Source organism: Solea solea, chromosome 2, assembly GCF_958295425.1.
Source record: "Solea solea chromosome 2, fSolSol10.1, whole genome shotgun sequence".
NCBI classification, from domain to species: Eukaryota; Metazoa; Chordata; class Actinopteri; order Pleuronectiformes; family Soleidae; genus Solea; species Solea solea.
The window spans coordinates 2,820,835-2,844,656 of NC_081135.1; the positions used below are offsets into that span (position 1 = coordinate 2,820,835).

A 23,822-nucleotide genomic window follows, 5' to 3' on the forward strand; every position below is an offset into this window, starting at 1 on the left:
GCCTCCCGCTGCTTGGCCTGCCATGTGTAATTAAACATTTGGCCTCCACAATTACTCAGCAGTGTACACATGCCAGTGTCGGGCCTTGTGGAATATGCATTTCAAAGAGCAACCGCTCTCCTTTAAAAGTGCTGAACTGACAGCGGCGAGGAGGGGAGAACCTTTGGGGTAGGACAGGAAGGGTTGAAGGGGAAGAGGAATGGAAGGAGGAGGAGGAGGGTGAGACGTCCACAGGGATGTCCTGATTAGAGAATAAATGAAACTTGAAGCACAACTTGAAAGTGCTCCAGACCAGGAAGAGATTGTTTGGCAGGTACAAGTAACTAGCAACTCTAAAAGTATGAATTATATGCCAACATAATGTGTATTTATACATTTATACGTTTATACATATAACTTTTGACTGTTTTATGTTATTACCCCCCCCCGAAGGCCTCACTTTCACATCCCCTGATGTCAGCTGGACCACATGACCCAAGGCAGTGGCACGTCTCAACATCAAAACCATCTTGGTTTTCAGCCGCTGACCTTTTTGAATTCATGCAAACACAAACAGCGACATTAACATTTGACTCTGCAGGTCCACGGGTGAAAAGGTTCCAAATTTGCCACCTGCTTTTAAAAGACGATCATTTAAAGAGAAAAAACTTTGCAAGTAAAAAAAAAAAAGGAAAGAAAAGATTCTGTATATATATGTGCATATGTGTGAGGTAGATTAAATGTAAGGTGCAATGTGCAGTGTGCAAATTGAAGTAAATAGAGGTAAAGGGGCAGATGTAGTCCATTGTAATCCTGGGGTCAAACATGACAAAGAAATCATTCAAACTCAATAATTTGGTCTGTGGACAAAACAAGACATTTGAGAAACATCATCATTTCCAGGTTTGACAAACAATGATGAACATCTTTTAACGTTTTCTGACACTTTATGGACCAAACGATTACTCGATTAAGAAAATAATTAATTAGTTATTTGCAGCTCTTGTTGTTGGGATGGAAAAGGCCACAATGCCAGCGCTCAATCAACGGTGCAAACTAAGCAGCACTAGATATTATTATTGAGTGAGTAAAGTCAGTCACAAGCCTAAAGAGAGCTGGATCGTCACAGTGGCTACAATAGATTATAAACTACTAGATTATAGACTACAAAAATGCTATTATTATGATGTTTCAAAAGGACTTTCAAAGAAAAACAACATCCTGGGACCCCAACAGTGCTGACACACACTCTTCCAACTTTGTGAAAACCTACTCGGAGCCTCTTAAGAGGCACTAAAGCTCGCTGTGAGGTGACAAACCAGCAGCTGCAGACTCCAGCGACAACCGAGCAGACAGAACACAACACCCTCTGCAAACTCTGTATGCTGACTCGAGGAACAGCAACACCGGCAGCAGCAGCAGCACAGTCATCCAGCTGTCACTCAGACCTGAGATACCTCAGCATTCTGCATCTCTCCGGAAAAAAATAACATTTCCTTCCACTTGGGTTTTGCCAAAACATGCGAGTCTGACATTTCTCTCGTATTGATAAACCCTGACAAAAGTTTGAAGTCTGTGCAATGATTCAATAAGCTGAGGCACACAGAGAGACAGACAGACAGACGGGGGGGGGGGGGGGGGTTGGAAGAATTTGAATTGTGTGTGTATTCATTCTCTGGCTGGATGTGTATGCAGTAAGAATGAGAGGAGACTAAGCTCCCTATTTCTGTGAGAGAGAGAGAGAGAAACACAGCACACAAACACTCATCCTCTAGAGTCCCCTGTGAACAATGTGGATTTTAAAAGAAGAAACCTCTCTGCCAGCCCCTTGTCAGCAGTGAAAGCTACCGACACGTCGCAGAGACGTTGGCAGCACCACCTGCCTGTGAGGCCCCACGATCCCCTCCTCAGCCTCTTGTGTGCCATAGAGGTGGCTGTGTTCATGTCCCACTATTGTAATGTGGACTAGAGGGGGGTATTGTGGACCTTGTCAACGGCACTGCCATCTCCGTGCCAGCTGGCCGGGGTGTTAAGCGGTGTAGGGGGCGAGGGAGGACCGAACAATGCAAAGATCTGTGCACAATGGGCGGCCGCGGAAAGGCGGCATTGTTCCGCAATGATCGGCCATGCCAGCTTCCTCGTGCCAACCCCCGATCAAAAGCGACACCTCGTTAAAGAAGCTCTCACCTCTGCTCAAATTTCACCCAGAAGCACTGGTTCATATAAAAAAAAAAAAAGACTTGGAGCAAGGTGCACCTTCTCCTCCATTTTTTCCTCACTTCAGCGTCCACATGTGCACACGGACCCCTCACTTTTGCCTCCTTTGAAACCAAAGAGTGAAGGAAGGGGAGGAGCGGCTCTGAGGAAACGTCTGGAATCCATCTGAGATTGAGAAATCCGACCATCGTGCTTGGATCCAATTGAATGAGGCAGCGCCTGAGTAACACGCTCCGACGCGGCCTTTCTCTTCCTCTCACACCCCGGCCATGTGGACCCGGGGCCCTGCCAGGAAAGCATGTCACGGCTCATCACAGTTGCAAATGAATATTCATGCAGGGGAGGGCGTCTGCGTGTGTAAAGTATTTACATGTGTGCCGGATTTTAGTGCGACAGAGACGGAGTGTGCGTGTGCGTGTGCGCGTGCGTGTGCATGTGCGTACTGTATGTTTTTTTGGGGCTAGAAGTGATTTACTAGCAGGCTCCTGGATCAGGACGCAGCAACAGGCCCTCTCGTTCTGACACGGTGGCCGCTTATAACACACAGCGCGGCTCCCACTGCTTTGCTGGCCAAACATAGACCGAGTACGACTCAGTGTTGGCTGGAATATGAGGTCTCACATACTGTGACTGGATGCAGAGACACACACACACACACACACACACATGCACACGCACGTACGTACACACCAGTGTGCGAGCTGCCAAAACTCCACAGATGTCCTGGCTGTTGCTGCATGTGAGTCATTGCGGGCCGAGGTTTTTTTTTTTTGATGGCGAGGTTCGGGGTGCGAGGATTTAGATGCAAGGCAGGTGCACTGTCACGTTAGCCTTCCAGTACAGTTTGATGCCCAGATTGGCCCCTGACCTCTCAAACAACAGCCGGTCTGTCATTCCAAGCGCCGCGCGGTGACGCACTTTCGCTAGGAATTTTTTAAAATGCCACGGTGAGAAATTCAGAGAGCACAAAACACAAAACAAGTCAGGCGGGAGAAAAAAATCATCTTTTTCAACTCACAGCTACAAACTTTTTGGACACCAAAAACTGTACTAAAGTTGCGATTACCAAGCAGCAACTCTGATATCACTAAACTAGTTGTTCCCACAGTGACTAGATTAGCATTGGGGTGAAACTATGAATGTGAGAGGTGACATTTGTAGCGGGATAACTTTCTAGGATCGTTAATGTACTGTCGCGAGTGAAAGTTCACGCTGACTTTTGATGCAAATGGAGATTTCTGGAGTTTCGGGGAAACTGGACCAACAACTCCAAAGAACTTTAGTTTCACCCTTCATAAAAACATTTTAGGAGGGGTAGAAAGAACTGCGTCTCAGTCGAGATGGAGTTATTATCCTCATGATTAACCTGCAACCACGACAGGGATGCCGTTCATGCCGTTCATTTTCGGACAATTGATTTTCAAAAAAAAGACACAAAGTATGCAGGATTTACCTATCGATATAAAACTCACCAATCCCTGTCCCAACGAGAAAGTGGAATTTTGCAGCTTTATCGCTCGACTTCAAAAAATAATGGAGTGTTACAGTGTATTGCTAATAGAGTGATTTAGCTAGAATTACAGTCAGTTCAGCGTCAGACGTTACAGGAGCAATTTAATGACACAAACGCTCAGGAATATTTCACAGTTTCAGTTAAGGCTGAATCCACTGTAGAAGGTGGACGTCTGGATGAAGCACAGCTGTTTCTTTTAAAAGTTATACAATACACGTCAAAAAGCATATTTTCCTAATGTATAGTATTTTTTTGATTTTTTTGATGCAGTTCACTCTCAGTATTGCAACAAGGACCTACTTCGCAGTGTTTGCATTTTGAGCAAAGCAGTGCGACAGAAACAGGTGTTTTCACAGGATGTTATGTAAAAAAAGGGCATGTTTTTGCATGGTCATGTTTACATCACGGCTGACTAGAGTTAGTTTGATAACAGAAAAACAAGCACCGTCACTTACACTATTAATCTACTGTATTCTGAAGTAGATTCACTTATATTCATTTTTCGACATGGACTTGCACGTTCTCTCCGTGCGTGTCATCGACACACATCAACATCGATTTAATCATTCAAAAATACTGTATTTTATTGTTTGAAAATACACTTGTTCTTTGTGCCGTGTTTTTTTGTTTGTGGGCGGGTCTTAGGAAGCTGCCTGCTGACTGGCTACGGCGTTTTAGAGCGACAGCTCCATGGATTTTGGTCAATCATGTTCTTTTGGTCATGATTTTGCAGTTTTCATACGGCTGCGTGTGCTACTCTAACAGCTGTGCGGATGAGAAAAAGGCAACACTTACACGACATCAAATGCAATTTCTCAAATGCTCTTTCTAATGAGATTTAATAGGTATATTCATACATCAAGATTGCCTCAAGCATGCTTCCATGCTCTCATAGAGGCTTCCCCAGCTGACAGCAGAGATGCATAATGTAGTTTAGATAAAGCACTAGTACCTTTTCATTCCTTTATCATTCAAACGGGAACCAGATACGCTATTTGACTCTAGAAAATCCACATGCTAATAAACAGATTTCTTTTCTTTTTTTCCTCCATGGCTTCAGGAAAAATACTAAAAAAAAAAGAGAGAGAGAGAGAGATGCAAATATTTGACTTTAGAGTGTGGGGATGCTTTTTTAACACACGTACTGCACACTGGTTACAAGACGCTTGGCAGGGAGAGGAGAACGAAGACTGACAAAGCCTGGAGTACAGGTGTCAATGTGATTAATTGCACCAGGGACGAGAATTAGCAGTCGGCTAATCAGGTCGACCAAACAAGGAGGGGAAAATTAAGTTTTTTAAAGTGTTGGTTTTTCCTGCGATCGTGGCCTGTTGAAGCGGCAGAGGGAAGTTTGTTAATGGCTCATAAGTCCGTCCCCGAGGACCAAATTATCCTAAAGGAAGCGCTCTGTTTGTCGAGTGCCAGCTCATATTTTGCAGAAGGGGGCAAACACCCACACAATGTCTAGTGTTGAAACAGCTTGGCTATTGGTAAACTGGCAGCTCGGCCGCGTGTGAAAATATAGCGTTACTGTGTGACTCACAAATAGACCTCGGCGAGGTACAGAAATCCCCGTTGGAATTAGAAAAAAAATATAAAAACAAAGTCTTAACGTCTGGCCACACACAACAGGAAGAGGAGATCACATCCAATCAAGTGCGGCAATTCATTTTCAAGGTTTTTTTTTGCCCCTCATTTATGAAAACAACTGCTTAATAATGACTTTTGACACCGGGGTGATGAATGATAGAAAAACAAGCGGCGTCCCTGAGCTCACGCTTTTTGAGATGACTCTTTGGTGTGTGGTTGCATACTCACACCAAATATGTGTGAGAACATCTGGACTCGTCTGAAGCGAGGGCCGGTGTTTGGACCTGTAGACATTTTGGGTCAGTGAAAATGGCCTTTACTCTTACTCCCCCGACCCCCCCACCGCCGCCTCTCTCTCTCTCTCCACCCTCTGGCTGAATATTTAAATTTCCACTTCCATTCACACCTGTCAATGCTTTGCCTTTTAGGATGTAGAAACACGATCTACTGCTAATGTGATTTTTTCAAGTCGTCAGTCCGGTGAAAGTTTTGGTCCAACTTTGAGGACAATAATCAGAGGCTCTGCTGTTTCATATGTAAATCTGGATGATAAAACTTTTAACAATCACAATCGAAAACAATCACTCAACGCTGCAACAATGCAAACCTGTAATCACGACTTCCAACCACAGACATCCAGGATATTATTTTCATTATCAGCCACAAAGACTTTATTTAAAAAAAAAAAATTTTTTACTTTTGTTTTAACATTCTGTTTTTTTATGATCGACGAACACGGGATTCTGCACCCAACTCCGATGAAAACTCCTTCAGAGTTGTTTGTTGTTTGAGCTTCTTCACAAAACAAAGAGAAGCCCACTGCGCTTTAATATTTTAAACTCCATTGACTGCAGAAATCTCCACATGAATTTCACACCTTCAATCAACCGCCTTCAAAGAAATTGATTACGTGAAATATTGATGCCTCATCAGGTGAGCGAAGGCTCTTATTGATGCTGCATCTGTCGACAGTCGGGTCTCATTTATTTTCAAAATACTACAAAGCCACTCGCAAAATTGTTTAGAGGAGTAGACGCCGTTAATTGCCTGTGCTTTTTGAAATGTGACCTGGTGTTTGTTCTGTTTCTCTTGAACTCTTGAACTTGACGTCAGAAACGGAGACGCTGATACTTCCTGCAAATGATCCACGACGGACTCCAGACCGTCTTTACTGGACGATGAGACAACCGTAATGAATGGAAGGTGCACGTGTTTGGAGAAAACTGATGAAATAACCCCTGTTTATGTCTTTTTAACCCTTGGATGCACGACCTACCAATACCTGTACTCTTCCATGAGTGGGGTCAAAAATGACCCCAATAGAATCAATGCATTTTTGCAATAAACGTAAGAAATGTCTTGAATTTTGGTTAAAGATGATGCTTTTTATTATATTTTGGTCAACAAAAAAAGTGATTTATACTTAGGGTAATCCTTTATACGGAGAGTCAGAGTTAAGATAAGATAATCAAAGGTTCCTAGGAGATTCCATTGGGGGGTAGTGGTACAAAAACTGCAATTTCTTAAAAATTTAAAAAATTCAAATGGCCTCATGTCACAAACAGCTTTTATGAGGAATACCTGGAATATGAAAATGTAAAAACTTTCAATTTCAAAGATTTTGAAGAATAACAACCCATGGGGGTCATTTCTGACCCCACTTATGCATCTAACAGTTAAAAAGGCTTCAGATGAGGCTGGATGTGCCGACAGTGGCACGGAGCTGGTCTGTAAAATTAAAATTCAAGAGGTCCACATCCTGCACTCTGATTAAAAATGGCCTCCCTCAGAATAGTTCCACTACTATACAATGGGATTAGCGCAGAAATGCAGTCGTGTCACACCATTCAAAAACATACCGGCACACACAGGCCATGAATGAAACCTCCAAATCCCTTCACTCGTCACTTGCTCCCCTCTTCTTGGCGATGCTCCTCGCCCCAACTTCCCATGTCCTCCCCCCACCCCACCCCACCCAGTGGACTGTCCGTTAGAGGGGAAAAGGAATTCCTTTTCTCCCCGAGAGAAAAGTCCAACAGGCGAGAGTGTACGGATAGAACATGAAACCACTTTCCCCAACCGTCTTGCCCACCCAGGCCAGAGCCTCTCAACTCACAGCGCCCTCGAGTGCGCGTTTTGGAGCGCTGTGAATTTTTTTGTGCAGGTAAAGATTAGCAAAGGGCCCTCTGCAACAAAACATTCAATCACATTCAAGTAGGGCCCTGTATCAAATGTGTCCTCCACCTCCACCTACTTTAGGGGAGCAGGTCTTTTCTTCTCATCTCCCTTTTTACTCTCTTCTTCTCCCCTCTCTTTGGCTTGGTCAAATTGAATTGCTTTTGAAACAGGCATCTCTGCTCCCCCCCCCATTCTGCCCTTCATCTCTTGTCAATCTGAGAAAGCCAGGAAATGAGCGCTCTTTGTGGGATTAATTAATCGCGGGAGCTGGTCAGTGCGCTAGCAGAGCTGTAATTGCTACTCAGCAGAGGGGGGGAGAAGAGGGAGGGAGGGAGGGAGGGAGGGATGGAGGGAAGGAAGGTTGGTTGAAGAAAAAGTTTGGGTTGCAGTTTTTTTTTTTTTCCAGAGCAGAGGGGGTGTTCCTGAGCGCTTTGAACTGAAGGGCTGTGCTGCAGTGGATTAAAGTGAGAAGAGAGAGATAGAGGAGGGAAGAGGGGGGCTTTGAAGTCTACTGAGAGGTCTCGGAGAAGAAGAAGAAGAAGAAGAAGAAGAAGTGAAGTTGGGTGGTAGAAATTCTGTCTGGCAACATCAAACACTGTTATCACCCACTTTCACCTGTTGACACTCAAGGGTGAAGACACTAGATGCCGCTGTGCGAGATGCAAGGCTACGTGTCCTTCCACTTCCCTCTCCATCTCCTTTCCCTCCATTCTTATACAAATATCAGTTGGTTTTGTTTGGTTTTGGTTGATTTCCAAAGAAAAACGCTGTTTCTCTTTCACCTGAACTCGAGGGTCAGCGTGGTATGCATACGCGAATGTGTGCATGCAAACATTCGTATCATTACAATAAATCTTTTTTTTCTCTCTTTCCCACCCAACTCCCACACAGAGGCATGTTTGAGCTGAGACGTTTCACTCAAGTTGCGCGGTTGATTGTGGAAAGGAAACTCGCGAGGTCACCGACTGATTACTGAACAAGTTCATTTTCCCTGTTACTCTGCGAACGCAAGAGTTTAACTCATTAATTCTCTGTAACTTTTTATCCCCCCCCTCCCGTTTAAAACACAGAAATAACAGAAATCCTAATATATTCTTGGCTGTCGTGCGATTATTTGATTGTCTTTTTTGGTTAAAAAGTTCACAACAAAATATCACCGATGCGGCTGTAGACATGAATATGATTATCAAATGTGTCAATCACACGAGTGTCACGGTTTAAGACGGGAAACTTTGGTAACTTTGCCATGGATACGATAGAAGGTGCTTCATAAATCTAAATAATTTTTATTATTTAGCAAAAGTGTAAACATATAACAATAACTAAGTTGCTATAAAAGTCTGAGATTCAAGGGATCAATATCTACATTTATGCTGATAATTGTTAAGTAGTTTACTGTACACACACACACATCATTCTTTCACACACACACACACACTCATGTTCACACCTCCTTGAAAAATTGGGGTTTATGTAAATTTTTTTAAAACTTTGCAAATTGCCTTTTTTTTTTCTTCCTTTTTTGCTGAGCTGCCAAATTAGTGTTGGAGCGTCGTCCATGCGTACGGAGAGTGAATCAACAATAATCTTTTCACTTCTGCCAGAGATTATTCAGCGGGGCCTTTGCTGAATGTGCTCTGATGCTGCACACACACACACACACACACACACACCAAAAACACCTCTAATCCACTTGCTCTGTGGTGACTATTGGCTCTTTTGTCTGTTGTGGTAAAAAAAATCAAATAAAAGTTGAAACAAGCTTTTAATGGAGGGGGGAAAAAGTATAGAATTTTCAGTCAACCATGAATGCATAATTAGCATATAAGCAGAGGAATTAATTAATTTCTCATCGCATAATATGATTATTATAAGCTAAGTAATTCATTTAGAGATTTATCTCAGTTAATAGTATAAAAAAACTGAAGTATTTTCAATGTGATTTTTAAAACGAGACTAATTCAAACTTATTGATAGTTGGTGCAAGTTCATTCTGTACAGACAGTTCATTCAAATTCAAACTTCACAGCCAAAGAAAATGATACTTAATTGTAGAATATTAACAGAAAATAAACTCAAGGGAAAAAAATGGCTGCAGAGAGGAAAAAAAACACAACCTAACGTAATGTTTTTTACATGCAAGTAAACATGTGATTTGTGATCGTACTACTATAGAAAAAAGAAAGAAAAAAGATCAGCTGTGTGCAGCTCATGGGAGTGGACGAGTGCAAATGAACGCCCTTAAAGTCAAAAATATGCACTAGACAGAGAAATGGCATGCAGATGCAGTGAAGTGAGCCCGCATTCACTCATCCATTATACTTGCTTGGCACATTTTGGACACACACACACACACACACACACACACACACACACACACACACACACTGGACACAGAGTGGATATCAAAATTCAGGAGGGAGAAATGCAATGAGGTGGGGGGCGGGGGTGGGCAGTCCGAGGAAACAGAGTGATCCTTGATTTTATGCAACCTATGCCTATTCAAAATTCAACTATCCTTGAGGCGCTTGTGCACCACTTTGCTGATGTCTGGAGGCCTGTAATTGTGCACACACATCAATTATGGATCGGGGGGGGGCTGTGCTGCTGCTTGCCTCGTCCTCCGCTGCCTCCAATCAGACTAAAGGTCTATGGTGTGGTTTCGCTCCCCCCGGTAGGGTTTTTATGGAGGGGGCAGCAGTTTGATTACAGGTGTAGTACAGGCAGACTTGTTATGGACCAGTGGATGGAGGCAGTTTTTTTGGGGGGGAGGAACGCTGGTCCCTGTGTCTCCTCCTCTCCTCTCCTGTCCAGATCACGTTGGTGGGTGGAGGGAATTAGGGAGGAAGCAGGGGTGGTGGTGGGGAGGGGGCGTCTGATTCGGCCATCACATCCCACTAACAATTTCTGTCAGGTCCCTGGAGGTTCCCTAATGAGCCCCACCGACACGGCCAAAGGCGAGATCCCTGCGCCGGCCCACTGAAGTGAGAAGCCAGAAGATCGGCACCTAGCAGCCTTGCAATTATTAATCAGACTTCACTCTCTCTTTTTTTTTCTTCCACCCCCTTTTCTCTTTCCCCTGTTGTCATTCACACTCTCCTTCACTCTTTCCATCACTTAGTACAAGTGTTCCCCTTCTTTTTTCTCCCCCCGATAGATACACATTTTTTTTTTTTACTGCACTACACACAGAGATGTAGACACGAGACTATTAGAGAGCCGTCACATATAAAAAAGCTCAAGTCTGTCACTTTTAAATAGGAAAGGAAAAGATGTCACGACAAATAATGGAAAAAAAAAGTGAAAAAGCTTTCGTTAGGTAGGGAAAGGAATATTTTGAAAAGTACTTTTTAACTTTAGTATTGTTTGTTTTATTGGATAAGAACTCTCGTACATAAGACTAACTTGTGTATTAATAAATTAACATATGATAATATTTCTGGTACAAGTCTGCTTTCAAATAATATTGGTTTATAGATTGTTTGTGATGCTAAAGTAGCAACAAGACACGACACTATGAATATACAACAGGAGGAAAAAAAACGGCTAAAACTAGATTAATTTCCTTGATTTATTGCATCATTTTTTCCCCCTCTTTTCTCCTGATAGGCTCAGTGATCTTTACAGAAATATATATATAAAAAAGGGAGACAAAGAGCACTGGTCTGGGTGGCACTTTGGGCTGAACACCCCCATGAAGCCATTAAAAAACAGGCCCATTAACAGCAGGATAATGTACAGGGTCTATTTGGTGCAAGTCTGCTCTGGTCTTTCACATGTACACACACACATATGGGAGACAGGCTCTCGCCCACACACACACACACACTTTATCCCTCCATGGAGGGGAAAAAGGGAAAGTTGTCTTCTCCAAGTCTGAGCTGACTCGGCCCGAGGCGAAACCTGACCTTTGCACCATAAAGGTGAAAAGCTCTGTTGTCGTTGGTTTGAGAAAAATGCCTCCAGAAGTAACATTTTTTACCTCTTCACATCTCATCTTTTCATGTTATTGTGTGAGCCCCCCCCCCACCTCCACCACCACCACCACCTTCTTCTCTGCCCTCTTTCTTTCCTCCGCTGAGTGAAAACCTCCTGTAGCCTCCACCAGCCCACCCCCACCGACCCCTGCTCCCCGCCACCGCCGCCCCCTCCCGTCCACTTGGCTGACAGGCCACGCTGTAGCTGTAACATTTTTATCACCGGGCGGCTGCACACCTAGGAGCTGTGCGGGATGGAGCGTGTACTGTAGCTCGTGGGACGGAGGGGGAAGATTGAGTGTAAGTGCTCACTAAACAATGTTCTAGGTTTTCCTTGGGAGACGCTGGGTCGCCGCTCCGGGGTCAAGTTCGCGACCTCGCTATGATGTGGATTGTTGACCTTGACCCTGGGTGAAATATATATATATATATATTTATTTATTTTTTCTCCATTGCTTCAGAGTGAAAGCCTTGAGGATTATTGAATGGCAGATTTTTTTTAAATGCTTTAAAATAAATAGCATGTGTTCTTGTTTTGATCTGCTGCTTTGTCACAATATTGAAATGGCGGTGCAGTAGGTGTGACGTGCTACGTGTTTGCTGTTTACGTGTCTGCCGCAGCTCTCGTTGAGACTTTGATATGGTTTTCCTGTCGGATTGAGTGATAATGAGCGTCTTAATTTGCATGAAGTTGTGCCACGCAGACAAGAAATAATAATCATTTTGAGAGACGTGGAAATGCCTGCAGAGTCAGACATGTAAAATATTACAGAAAAGCTTCATTTTTTTATCATTATAATTTATTTAAATTAACAAAAAATGTAAAATATAATTTTTCAAATAATTCCAAATATGTTTGAATTGGATGGAGCTGGAATGCAAATAAGCAAAACAAAAAAAAGTATTAATTTGCATGAGTTCTTTACATACAATGTTTTATTTACTATTAAACATAAATTTTATTTAATTAAATGTAAAAAAAAACAGCAGCTCCATCATTGCGGTTTATTCTGAATATTTAACTTTACATTAACATACACTTACAAAGGGTTAAATTGTGCACTTAGAATGTTACTCAGATTTTTGGAATACGGCCGCTCACTGAAGTCAAGTGTCACCGCAGATATACTAAGACCCTTTAAGTCTCCACAGGTTGGGAGGCAGAAATACATTCTTCTTGAAAATCTAACGAGGTCTGATTGAGAATGTTTCACCACAAAGAAACAGAAAAAATATCTCCTTCATCTCTGGATTTAATGTTAGAGCTTTATCTCTTTACTGAGTGCTGAGTGAGTGAGTGAGTGAGTGAGGACGAGGAGAGGCTGCCTAATGAGAGCTGAAGACAATGCCAGTGTGATGAAAGAATAAAAGTCACTCTGCTGGGATTCAGAATTAGAGGCAGAGTGAATCCAAGCAGCGAGGGAGTTGCAAAAATTAGGCCACTTGCTTTAACAGCGTGCTTGTGCTGCTAAAATGTTCCGTCAGGGCCTCAGAGGGACACGTGCGCCGCAGTTAGCTCGACCTCAGCAACATGGTGGACATGTGACGCCCCTCGACTGCTTTGCATCATCACTTACATGCACTTTTACGTCCATACTCCACAGCTTTGGGGCTAGAAAATGTCCTACGTGATAGTGTGGACAAACATGTGATAAGCGTCGAGGGGGAAAACAGCTCTTAGAAAGGTGATCTGTGAACAGAGGGAGGAAAATGTGCTGAATAAGAAGTGGGACGTCCCCTGGAATCACCTGCTTTACATCTTCATGTACTGCTCATATATTATAGCTACTGTAGCACACCTAAATAAGACATGGTTTTAAGATGTACAGACATTTACTTTGAATGGTACTTCCAAAAAGAACTAAATAGATAGAACAAATAAAAGAAAATTTACAAAAAACTAAGTGTGTTCTTCCGTATTTAGTTTTTTCTTTGTTTATTTTGTGTTTTTTGCTCCAAACCTTTTCAAAATAACTTACTATTCCCTATAACTTGTGCAATATAATATATATAATGTTGTTGTTTTCCACACCAGATGAAAAATGTTATTAATTTCTGTATTTGGGCCCAGGCTTTGGGCTCAGTTATGAGGTTATGTCCGCTCTGTTTTAAACTGGACGACCAGTGCTCACATCACAGTGTGTGATCGCTCTACAAATCCCAGAGAAAATAAACGTTGGGCCCCTGTTGACTCAGATTAACTGACAATTTTCACTGTATACTCATTCATTATTCATTTATACCTTTTTGGGGGGATCTTACCACCTGTGGCTCATGTGGACAATAAGGTAAAAAAATAAATACATTTATATGCATATTTAGAATTTTAAAAAGGTAAATAATAAATGTTTGACTACTCTGTTAGACGTACTTTTTTCTTAAATAATAATGAAGTGAAACTGTAATTTACAGATAATATTAATTATTTTTCCACACACCAATGAAGATTTAAATGCTACGAAAAAAAATAAAAATAAAAGCTAGAATCTTGGCAAAATTAACAGGATGCAACAGAACACCCAAGTGTTCTGCTTTGACTTTTTTGGATTTTGAATATATTTCACCAAAATTCTCAGTGTCTTCAGAGGGACGGAACACTCACTGTATACACAATTATTAACTTCAACCACTGTGACACTAACTTTCTGTGGTGAGATGCAGTCTCATGTTTTACAGCGTGTGATAAATATGTAAATATGCAGAGAAGAGGAAGAGAAAAATTGAAGGTGTGTGTGTTAACAAGGGAGATATTGTGTATCAGTGTATGTGTGTGTGCTCATGCGGGTGAGTGATGGAGAAGGGGATGAGGAGGAGAAGTTGGTGGTGGTGGTGGGGGGTTTGGGTGGTAGCCCCGCTGTTTGGCCATACGCTCCTGCCTTCTCTTGCCTTTTCAGCCTGGCTGACCAGAGAGCTCATTTGCATTTGCGGTGTGTGTGTGTGTGTGTGTGTGTGTGTGTGTGTGTGTGTGTAGGGTGATGGCGTAGAGAGGAGGGGGGGTGGATTTCATTTCGCTTGAGGCCTGTCTACTCTTCCAGGCAGTAGACTCCTGTGTGTGTGTGTGTGTGTGTGTATCACGCGCTGGCAGAGAGGACGTGTCACATCCATGTAGCCCTTGCTAATCAGGACTTGGTTTGAGCTGCGGCCAACTCGCTCGCCACCACTCTTCCACCGCGATGTGAAGAAATGCAGATAATGTCACATGCTATGGAGGGAGAGAAAGAGACAGTGAGAGAGAGAGAGAGAGAGAGAGAGAGAGAGAGAGCGGCATGCTGTGAAATTTTTCTACATACATGTACGCATGAGAGCTGGGGGTGGGTTATCTCTGAGCTAAGCATATGGGGCGGTATCCTGTGTGTGCGTGTATCCTTGTTATGGCCTATACACACACACACACATATGACTACACTCTACCAGCAGCTATTTTCCATTGCAAATCCTCAGTCATTTGGTGAAGTGCTAGTGACCCCTATGGGCAGGATGATGTGAATTTTGGCTATTCATGATGTGCATGGCTGAATTTGCACTAATGGAAACAGGAATAAAAAAAAAAAATTAAAAAAAATTAAAAAAAAGACGTGTACATGGCGTGCAAAAACTTTCCAAATAGCGCCAATAATAAACATTTTAGAAAAAAACGAATTGTAATGCAATGCAACAAAAGCTTTGGCAGACGCTGACGAACCTGCGCGAGAAGATAAATGACAGAAGGAGAAACTCACAAACTCAAAAACCAACTGTTCAACGCGCTTCACTTAAATTCAGTAACCTAACGTCACGACAGAGGGAGATCACATTAAACTCCTGACTCCCTTTTTTCCTTGATCTCTTCCAGGATATTCACAATAATAATAACAACTAAGTTCTATTATACGTTGAATTATGTTATTTTTGAGATTTGCTTACACTAAATTGTACGACCTTCTTTGGTAATACTGCTTTCTTACATGCCATGCTGTGCTATGCCAAAGCATTTTTTGAATATGAATGGGAGAGAGTATGTGCGACAGAGAGCTAGGGACTGTGGCAGTATCAGCAGTAAACAGCAACGACGCTCGCACGCACGCACGCACGCACGCACGCACGCACACAGAGCGGCCGTTTCTCCTCCCTCAGGTCTTCAGTAAACAGGACTCCGCCTGAGCCGAAAACCTGCCTCTCTTCCTTCCATCACACTCTACAAACACAAAGCGAGACTGAGCCGGAGAGACACAGGAAGAGAAAGTGAAGGAGTGAGAAAGAGCAGGGAGGGAGGGCGGAAAGAGGGAGGGACACTGGGAGAGAGAGAGACTTAGCAGGGGTGGGTTGTTGTAGATTTCGAATGCGAATCCCCCCCCCGTGTTGTTCGCCTTAGCTGTCGCGGTGGCAGAAACGGGCAGAGCCTCTTCTCTTCTAAACCCGACTGATCTAACTCAAATATAAAAACATAATGTATTCCAAAAGACATAGAAAAATAATGTGGCACAAAGGGATGATAAATAGAAGGATGAGGGCCTGTAATAAGCTAAAGGAGGCTACATGGATAATAACCTGCGAGTATAGGAGATGTCGAGACCTGGGCCAGTGTGTGTGTTTCTCTCTGCCCGCTTGGGATGTCTAATCCCGGGCTTTGGGAGGCGGGTGCTGAGGGGCTGAGGGTGAAGTTAGTGTAAGATGCATTAGTGTCTTCTACACATGTGCACCCTAATCCCTGCTCTCCAGGTTTTCTGAGCTGCTTTTGTATTTCCTCTCACCCTCCCCTCATTGCCCTCCATCCTCTCCTCCTCTCCTCTCACTCTCTCGCTCTCTCCCTCTCTTGACCAGTTAAATCCCGACGGGGCCGGCAGAGTGACAGGCCCCATTCAGCGGTGTGCTGGGGGTGACAGCTGGTGAGAGGCCCGTGTGAAAGAGCGTTGCCCCCATGATGCCTCCGCCACCCCTCCTCTTACCACACACAAACACACAAACACACACACACACACACGCACAGACACAACCCAGGCAGGGAAAAGCAAAGGGCCGGGCAGCAGCTGAACCATCTCTACCCCATCAACCCCCGCGTGTCCTTTCCCCAACCTTCCATTATCAATTGGACACTCGGAGAACAGCCGCAGCACAGGGGGAAAACACAGACACAGCAGTTGCCATTTTGTCAGGGTCAGAATACAGTTGTTGTGGTGTCATCGCTGCAGTCAAACTCGATAGTTACTTTGATTATGTTTGTCATTTAAAAAAAAAAAAAAAAAAAAAGTATAGTAACAATGCCAAGTAATTGCTGCTGTAATTGTTCTCGATTTCTATTCCAGAATAAAGCAAATAGTCCATTAATTTCTTCTTAAATTGATTTTGGGGCGCTGACATAGGTTGGGAATGACATAAACAAAACCAGAATCTAAGGATTCTTCAAATATCAGGTATGGCACAAGAACAAACTGTTGTATTTATTATTTATGTTGAAGAAAAACTGCACAAAGAGGGTAAAACACTGACAGCACTGGAGCACCAGAACATTATTCCCCCCCCCCCCCCGTAAAAAACGTCAAGGATTATGACTTTAACTGTCATTTACAATACAACCTGACACTGTTTTCACTTGCTTGGTGGATTTTAACAAGGCTCCACAGAGTCCTTGCTCCTACTTGATCCACCTGCCCTGAGTAAAGTACAGTAGTTGGTGTCTTCTCTCAGCACGTCTCTCTCTCTGTCTCTCCATCGTCAGTTTACTTCGTTAACACAGGGGGATCTTGTGTTGCTCTGAGGAACTGGAGTGTAGTGTTTTGGGCGTGTTTGAGTGAGCACTGATGAGACTGTGTGTGTGTGTGTGTGTGTGTGTGTGTGTGTGTGTGTGTGTGTGTGTGTGTGTGTGTGTGTGTGAGGGCCCGTCTGGTGTTGCCCTCATGTCGTCCGTGACAGCATGTTCTCTCTCTGCCCCCAGCTTGCTTGTGTTGCCTGGTGTCCATCACTCCCTCACCTGCACCTGTTCATGTGTATGTGTTTGTGTGCTTTCCTGATTTCATGTGTGTGTGTGTGTGTGTGCCTGCCTGCCTGCCTAACGAGGGTCCCTAGTCCATATGTGACTTCCTCATTAACGGGCCCACATGACAGGGACAGAGGCTCTGGCCGCTGGCCCAGAGTAGGGCTGACACCACTAGACCCCCAGACGCTAGCGGGACTCTGTGTGTGTGCGTGTGTGTGCTTGGCCACAGATGCCCTAAACATGTGGCCCCCTGTTCTCTCTTCCAGTTAGGACCACTAATTACAGGCTGGATCTCTACCCCTCTCCCTTTCCTTTTCTTTTTTGTCTGTTTTTGAAGTGATAATGGCGTCAGCATCTTTCAATTGCCCCAGTAAAGATTGATAGTAATTGATAAGGTTTCACAGAGAAGCTGTTTGGTGTAACAGCCGGGGGAAAAGTGGATTACAGAGCAACAGAGGCTGTTAAACTGAAGGAGAAGCTTAAACTAAAAGTTCTACATGGGCGTATTTTGAGGAATACATTGACAGATACACATTGTATCTCTGCAAGGACAAACTAGCAACTTACACGAGTTTGAAGCATCGACTGTGCCGGCAGCATGCGAGAGCTCTGCAACCAGGCAAAGCTCAATAGGTAAATGATTGACAGGCTGTCACGGAGAGACTGCATTCCGGTACTTGCAGTCAACTCTGTAAACACTACTTTCGTCTGCCCGTAACTGGCAGACACACAATTGGATAACAAGCAGGGGCTGTTTGCGCTGCCACTGCCACATTCGGTGGGAATCAACTGGAAGAACCGTCACGCTGAGCTACAGCGAGGACACACACACACACACACAAACATGGACTCCAACAAAAACAGTCACCACAGTGCTTTCCAATATGCTTTTGCGAAAAAGCAGAGCTTTTGCAGCTGTGGTAAAAGTAAAACATAATCAAAATTCTATTACATAACCTCTTATAATGGCTCTACAATACAGTGGAATCATTTCACCTTGAATTTAGGTAAAAACAAAAAGTTATCTTTAAAAATAAGCAGTATATGTATTCTACGTATTAGAGATTGATTACATAATCATGTATTGGGTCTGTGAAGCCATTCTGCCCTGGCAAGACAGATGTTTCTGTCCAATTCAGTCTGTATCTATCTAATAAAAAAAACTGGAAAAGAGGGCATCGCAGAATAAGATCAACTTAAAAGTGGTTAGAGTAACACTTTCACCAAGTGTCTTCACAGCCCAGTTGCAAGCTCATCTTCTTTCCACAGAAAATGTGAAGGTTTTGCTCGAGGATTCCCACACTTTAAAAACAGCGAGAACTTATCAGCTGAGAAACGACTCCTGGTTCCCTCATGACCTGTGGTTAGCTCCCCAATGTCAGAGGAGGCAAACGACTCACTGGTTGACAAACACCAGCTGCTCCTCCGCCACCTTTTTCGACCTCATGATCTATGGTGGTTTGAGCTCTGGTGGTTCTTCGACTAGTGTACCTGTCAGGTTCACACATGTAGACCTCCCTTATTACAGATCACTCCAGAGTCAACAACAGTCACACCTTTGAACTTGAATAAAAAATGTACTTTTTTTAAGTTTAAATCATTTTTTAAGTTTAAATTATAAGACTGATATTGTACAGTAAAAATCGCAATCTCGATTCACAACTACATGTGATCGCATTTCTAAATGACAACGATTCTTCTGCATTTGCCTTCTCTCTCAACACATGAAGCATCTTTACACACGACCACCCGACCGGAGCTTGTGCCGAAAAAAGGTTTGCATTCGGCTCGCACACTCACGATCTGCAGGTTTTCAGCAGTGCTGTCGCTAAATACACCAGACTCCTCTGTTAAATGATAAGATTTTAGATGTTTCTTTTGCTAAATGTTGGAGATTAATACACATTTTCAGGATTGTTAAGTCTTTTTTAACTAATCTACAGTTTGGAATTGTTCGGTTTGACTCTGTGCCTCTTCCTGTGACGTCACACATTTTCCCTAGTTATAATAACGTCCCAAGTCGAGCTAGTGGAAACAAGCCATATGTCACTAAAGCCACTACAATAATAATAATAACAATAAGCCCATTATGCACTTTATTTGAATGCCTAATTGAATGTTTCTCTTTTGTTTCTCTTTTGTTCATGAGTGCAATAAACTTTTTGATTTGTCAAAAAAAATCGTGCCAGAGAATCATGATCTCAATTATACGCAAAAAAACATTTTTCTAGAATTGTGCAGCCCTAATTTACAGTTATATTTAGCTATAATCCGACTCTTTCAACCTGCTCCATCCCATCATTTAAACGCCAACTTTACTCTGACTCAAGCATGCACTGATCAGACTTAGGTTACTTTATATTTGTGTAATGCACAATTATTTTAGCCAGGAAACAGAAAATCTTTCCTTGAAATATGACCCAATCTGTCTATGGCGGGGGTTTGTGATAAACATGGGTGTTTAATACTATACTATTTTCATTTTTTTTCTCTGTTTACTTATGAATAATTACCTGTCACACAGACGCACAGGCCCCAGGGGCAGTTTAATGTTCTCAGCACATAGAATTTTACCCCCTAAACGGCTCTTAAACGACCTCCTGTTGTTCAAAATGAATGCCCCTGCCCAGACGCAAAGGTTGACCCCAGACAACCGTCCGACCTCTGACCTTCCTTTCCTTGTCTCGCTGCCATTGCAGGGTAAACAGAGACAGACTGTTTGTCTGTCTGTCTGTCCACATAGCGATCCGTCGATGCCCATACGTGCTAAGCTGACGTGGTGTTGGATTTAAATTTAAATTAGAAATTATCTTACAAATCTCAGTCATTTAACAGGAATTAGACCGCCGTACAAAAGGTCCAAAACCGTAATAATGTGTTGGAAAATAAGATATTAATCACATTGAAAAGAGCTCTTTTACATACAGTGTTTGATATAATGTATGAAATTACTTTAATCACAGAAATTAAAATACATTATATTGTACTGTTTTACTTCACATGCTATTGGGTAAACAGTATATTATCATATATTAGAACATGTATGGGGCAGCTCTATGTTCTACTTACTGTAAACTTAATTATTTTTGAGTGGATTTCTGCTATAACTGCAATGCATTGGACCATGAAAACGTATTACATTATGCCAACTGTGGCTCATTTATCATTTATCGCCAGTAACTGCCTTCGAATTACAGCACAGCATTTGCCATTTGTTAAAGGGTAGCAGGTAGAAAACAGCTCGCACAATACAACTGCACGCAATTCCAGGTAGTGTAATAATTAGCACCGAAATGCAAAAGTTTACTTTACTCATTGATGTTATTTCCCCGCTCGTGCTTCTACAGTGAATGCAGCACTACGTCGCTGCCACTCCCCAACACCACCTGCACTATAGTCTGCCAAAGATAGCAACGCACTCATGTACACAAATGTACAACTGGGTCCCATATGGAAGAGTGAGGGGTAACAGTTCGTCAACCTGCCTGTGTCAATCAAAGCATCTGTCATTCAGACAACAAGAGGCAGCCGAGATAAAGAGGAAAGAAAGTTGTTCTCAGAATAGAATCAGCTGCTTTATTTTGTTCTCACCGCTCGTGTAACATCAGAACAGATAACACCGGAGGTTTTTTTCTCTCGCAGGTACCAGGGAGTGAATGCATGGAGGGAGTTAAAATAAAAGCTAAATTTGGGTTTTCTGAAGTGCAAGGTGCAGCATCAGGGCCAAACAAAGCTTTGTCCTTCCTCAGAGCCGTGTCGCACGTCGTTTCTTCACTGCCATTGCACTCCTGAGACATCTCGTATGGCTGATGTGAATAATTCAACCCTGTGCGATCGCAATCCCTACAACTGGGCCCTGCAGTGTTTAGGTAAAAGGAATGGAGTGAGGAGAGGAAATTAATTTTGTTTTCACCTCTGAATGGGTTGCCGCAAGCTAACAAGAAAGCAAGGGTTTGGTTGTGATAACGGCTATCTGCTGGCTGCTTATGGTCCGCAGCACTTTCTCCGACCACGTCAGGCTGATTCAGTTAACGTCTGCACCCTGGATGCATAGAAACCTGCATGAGATATCAAACTTATTATCCACAAAAGCTGTTCACCCTGAACATGTATGCTGTTTAAATTGTGTTTACTATTCTAGAACAACAGTTGCAATAATGTTGAATATCATCCAAACCACTTCACACATAGTTGAGGTTGCATAGGAGCCCCTGCTTTATACAGGAATATAATCTGATTAAGTCTAACCTGAGAAAGGCTTTAAACTTTAAGGCAAAGTCGAAAAACTTTGACCTTTTCACCTGGCACTAGCCCTTTAACACCTTTGTTGCACTTTGCATTACCGTAATTACGCGACGGTTTGCTATTGGAAAATATCAGCGGTTTGTGAAAGCTGAGAAGTTGCACGTCAAAGCTAACGTGTGGTTATTGCGGTAATTTCACTCGCGCTGTCGCAGGAAGCCGGAGAATCAGCATCTTTGTCACCAGAGAGGAGAGAGTCGGAAAAAACAACTGTACATAAGTTTCTATTTTTGGGCCTGTTTTTGGACATTGAAACAAAAACACAAACAAATGTTATTTTAAATATGTGTTTTACTGTTCAAATTTAAAATGTAATTTAAATTCATTTTTAGGTTTTTGTCACTTAAAATTGTTAATACACTATTTTAACATGCAGTACTTTGTAAATAACTGCCAGATATTGGAAGTTATTCTGGAAAATGGGCAAAACCATTTACACACATGACATTTTCTGGCCCTTTTTTGATTAAAATAAGCAAAAAACTGATATTTCCAACTCTCTGGGTATTTCTCTCCAAGAGTGTGTGAAATCCCAACATGAGGTCAGTACTTCGTGGTTGCATGCATTAGATTTGTCATCTTAATTAAACTCGAGTTACATTGTGAAAGAAGCTGAAACCAACCCCACAGATGTTTCTAACATATCGTCAAAACTTCAACTCGAAGCCGTTGGCAAACAGTGAATATTATTTACAGGTATTTAGAGTAAGAGATTATTTTACCCCTTTTATCTGGGATAAAACGAGTGGCTTGGAACCACTTGCAATATAATATAATGTAATAGAGTCACGAGGAGAGGACGTGTCCCTCTGGGACTGACACCTACAACATGTGAAACAAATCCTACTTTCAAATTTGACAAGTCAAACCTGTTGCCATGCAACTACAGAGAAAAGGCGCCACTTAATTTCCTGATTAACGCGAGTATAATGTCTTATTAAAAGAAATCAGATTCTGCTACAGACACTACACACCTCACAGGTTTTTAAAGGCATCCGACATTGGCTTTTTCCTTTCATATGAGCTGCTATTGGATATGACGTCCTGTCTTTTTACAGATGTACAGCTGTGAACATCTGGTTGCACAAGAGTTCCGGGTCTGAATGTATGCGAGTGTGTGCATCTGTGCCCTTTCCTGCAGACTATTCTATTATTCTCTCTTGTATATCTCTGTTTTGTGTGCATATTAGTGGACATGAATGAAAAGGGGGGGGGAACGAGGGAGGAGGGAGCGGAGGCGCAAATGAAAAGACAGGAGCAACTGATCGGATCGGGTGAAAGGAGCCAGGGGTTGTTAAAGGTAATGAATCTATACCTGTGTCTGTGCGGCCATTGTCGTCTATAATTGCGCCAATGTTCTCCAACAGCTGAGAAATGCCAAAGAGGAGGGCTCAAACAAAACACCTGCCCCTGTTGTTATTTTACCACAATATTTCCTTCCTGACAATCTCCTGTCTCTGGCTTTCACGGGGCCCCCCCCTCCCCTCCCCCCGCACACACACACACACACACACACAAGGGTCCGCAGCGAAAGAAAAGCAGTTTTTATCGGGGGACAGAAGGGCTGCCACATGGGAGACAAAGGGGGGGGGGGGAGTGACATTATGACGTGCCTGTGATGTTAATTAAAATAAGAGAAAGAGTCCATTCAGTAATGTTCCACAGATACAAAACAAAAACCCCTTTGTGTTTGAAGGAAATTCATACTAATCTTGTGTGATTTGCATTGAGCCATAAGCAACGGACATTTCCCTTCAATAAGGAGCTTTACAATAAAAATGTCACTTTTCCTGGAGGATGCAGGCTTGTGTGTTGATGGGTTTATGTGAGGTGAAGCGTTCATTGTGTCTCATGTTATTCCCTTTGCCTGTCATTTAAGCGTTTTGTAATTGCTACTGTATATCACACTCCCTCTATGTGTTCCCTGTCATTTAAGTCTCTGTTATCCAATTCAGTTTTGCCTCTGCTTGTCATCTTTTTATTTAAAGAGGTGATGTTTTGATTTTGTTGTTTTAAGGCCCTTAGGGTTTGTTTTATTTCAAGAAAATTTATATTTCTGACAGTGAGCATGTAAACACTGCGAGCCAATCTGCACGCTCGTCTTCAAGTATTT

The 23,822-nt window shown here is 42.8% G+C and overlaps 1 long non-coding RNA gene across 3 annotated transcripts in view; it reads right to left on the reverse strand.

The window, feature by feature from the left end:
* The window catches only part of LOC131455363 (uncharacterized), a 100,791-nt gene that overhangs the window by 71,510 nt on the left and 5,459 nt on the right, over positions 1-23,822 (reverse strand). The window lies entirely within an intron of this gene.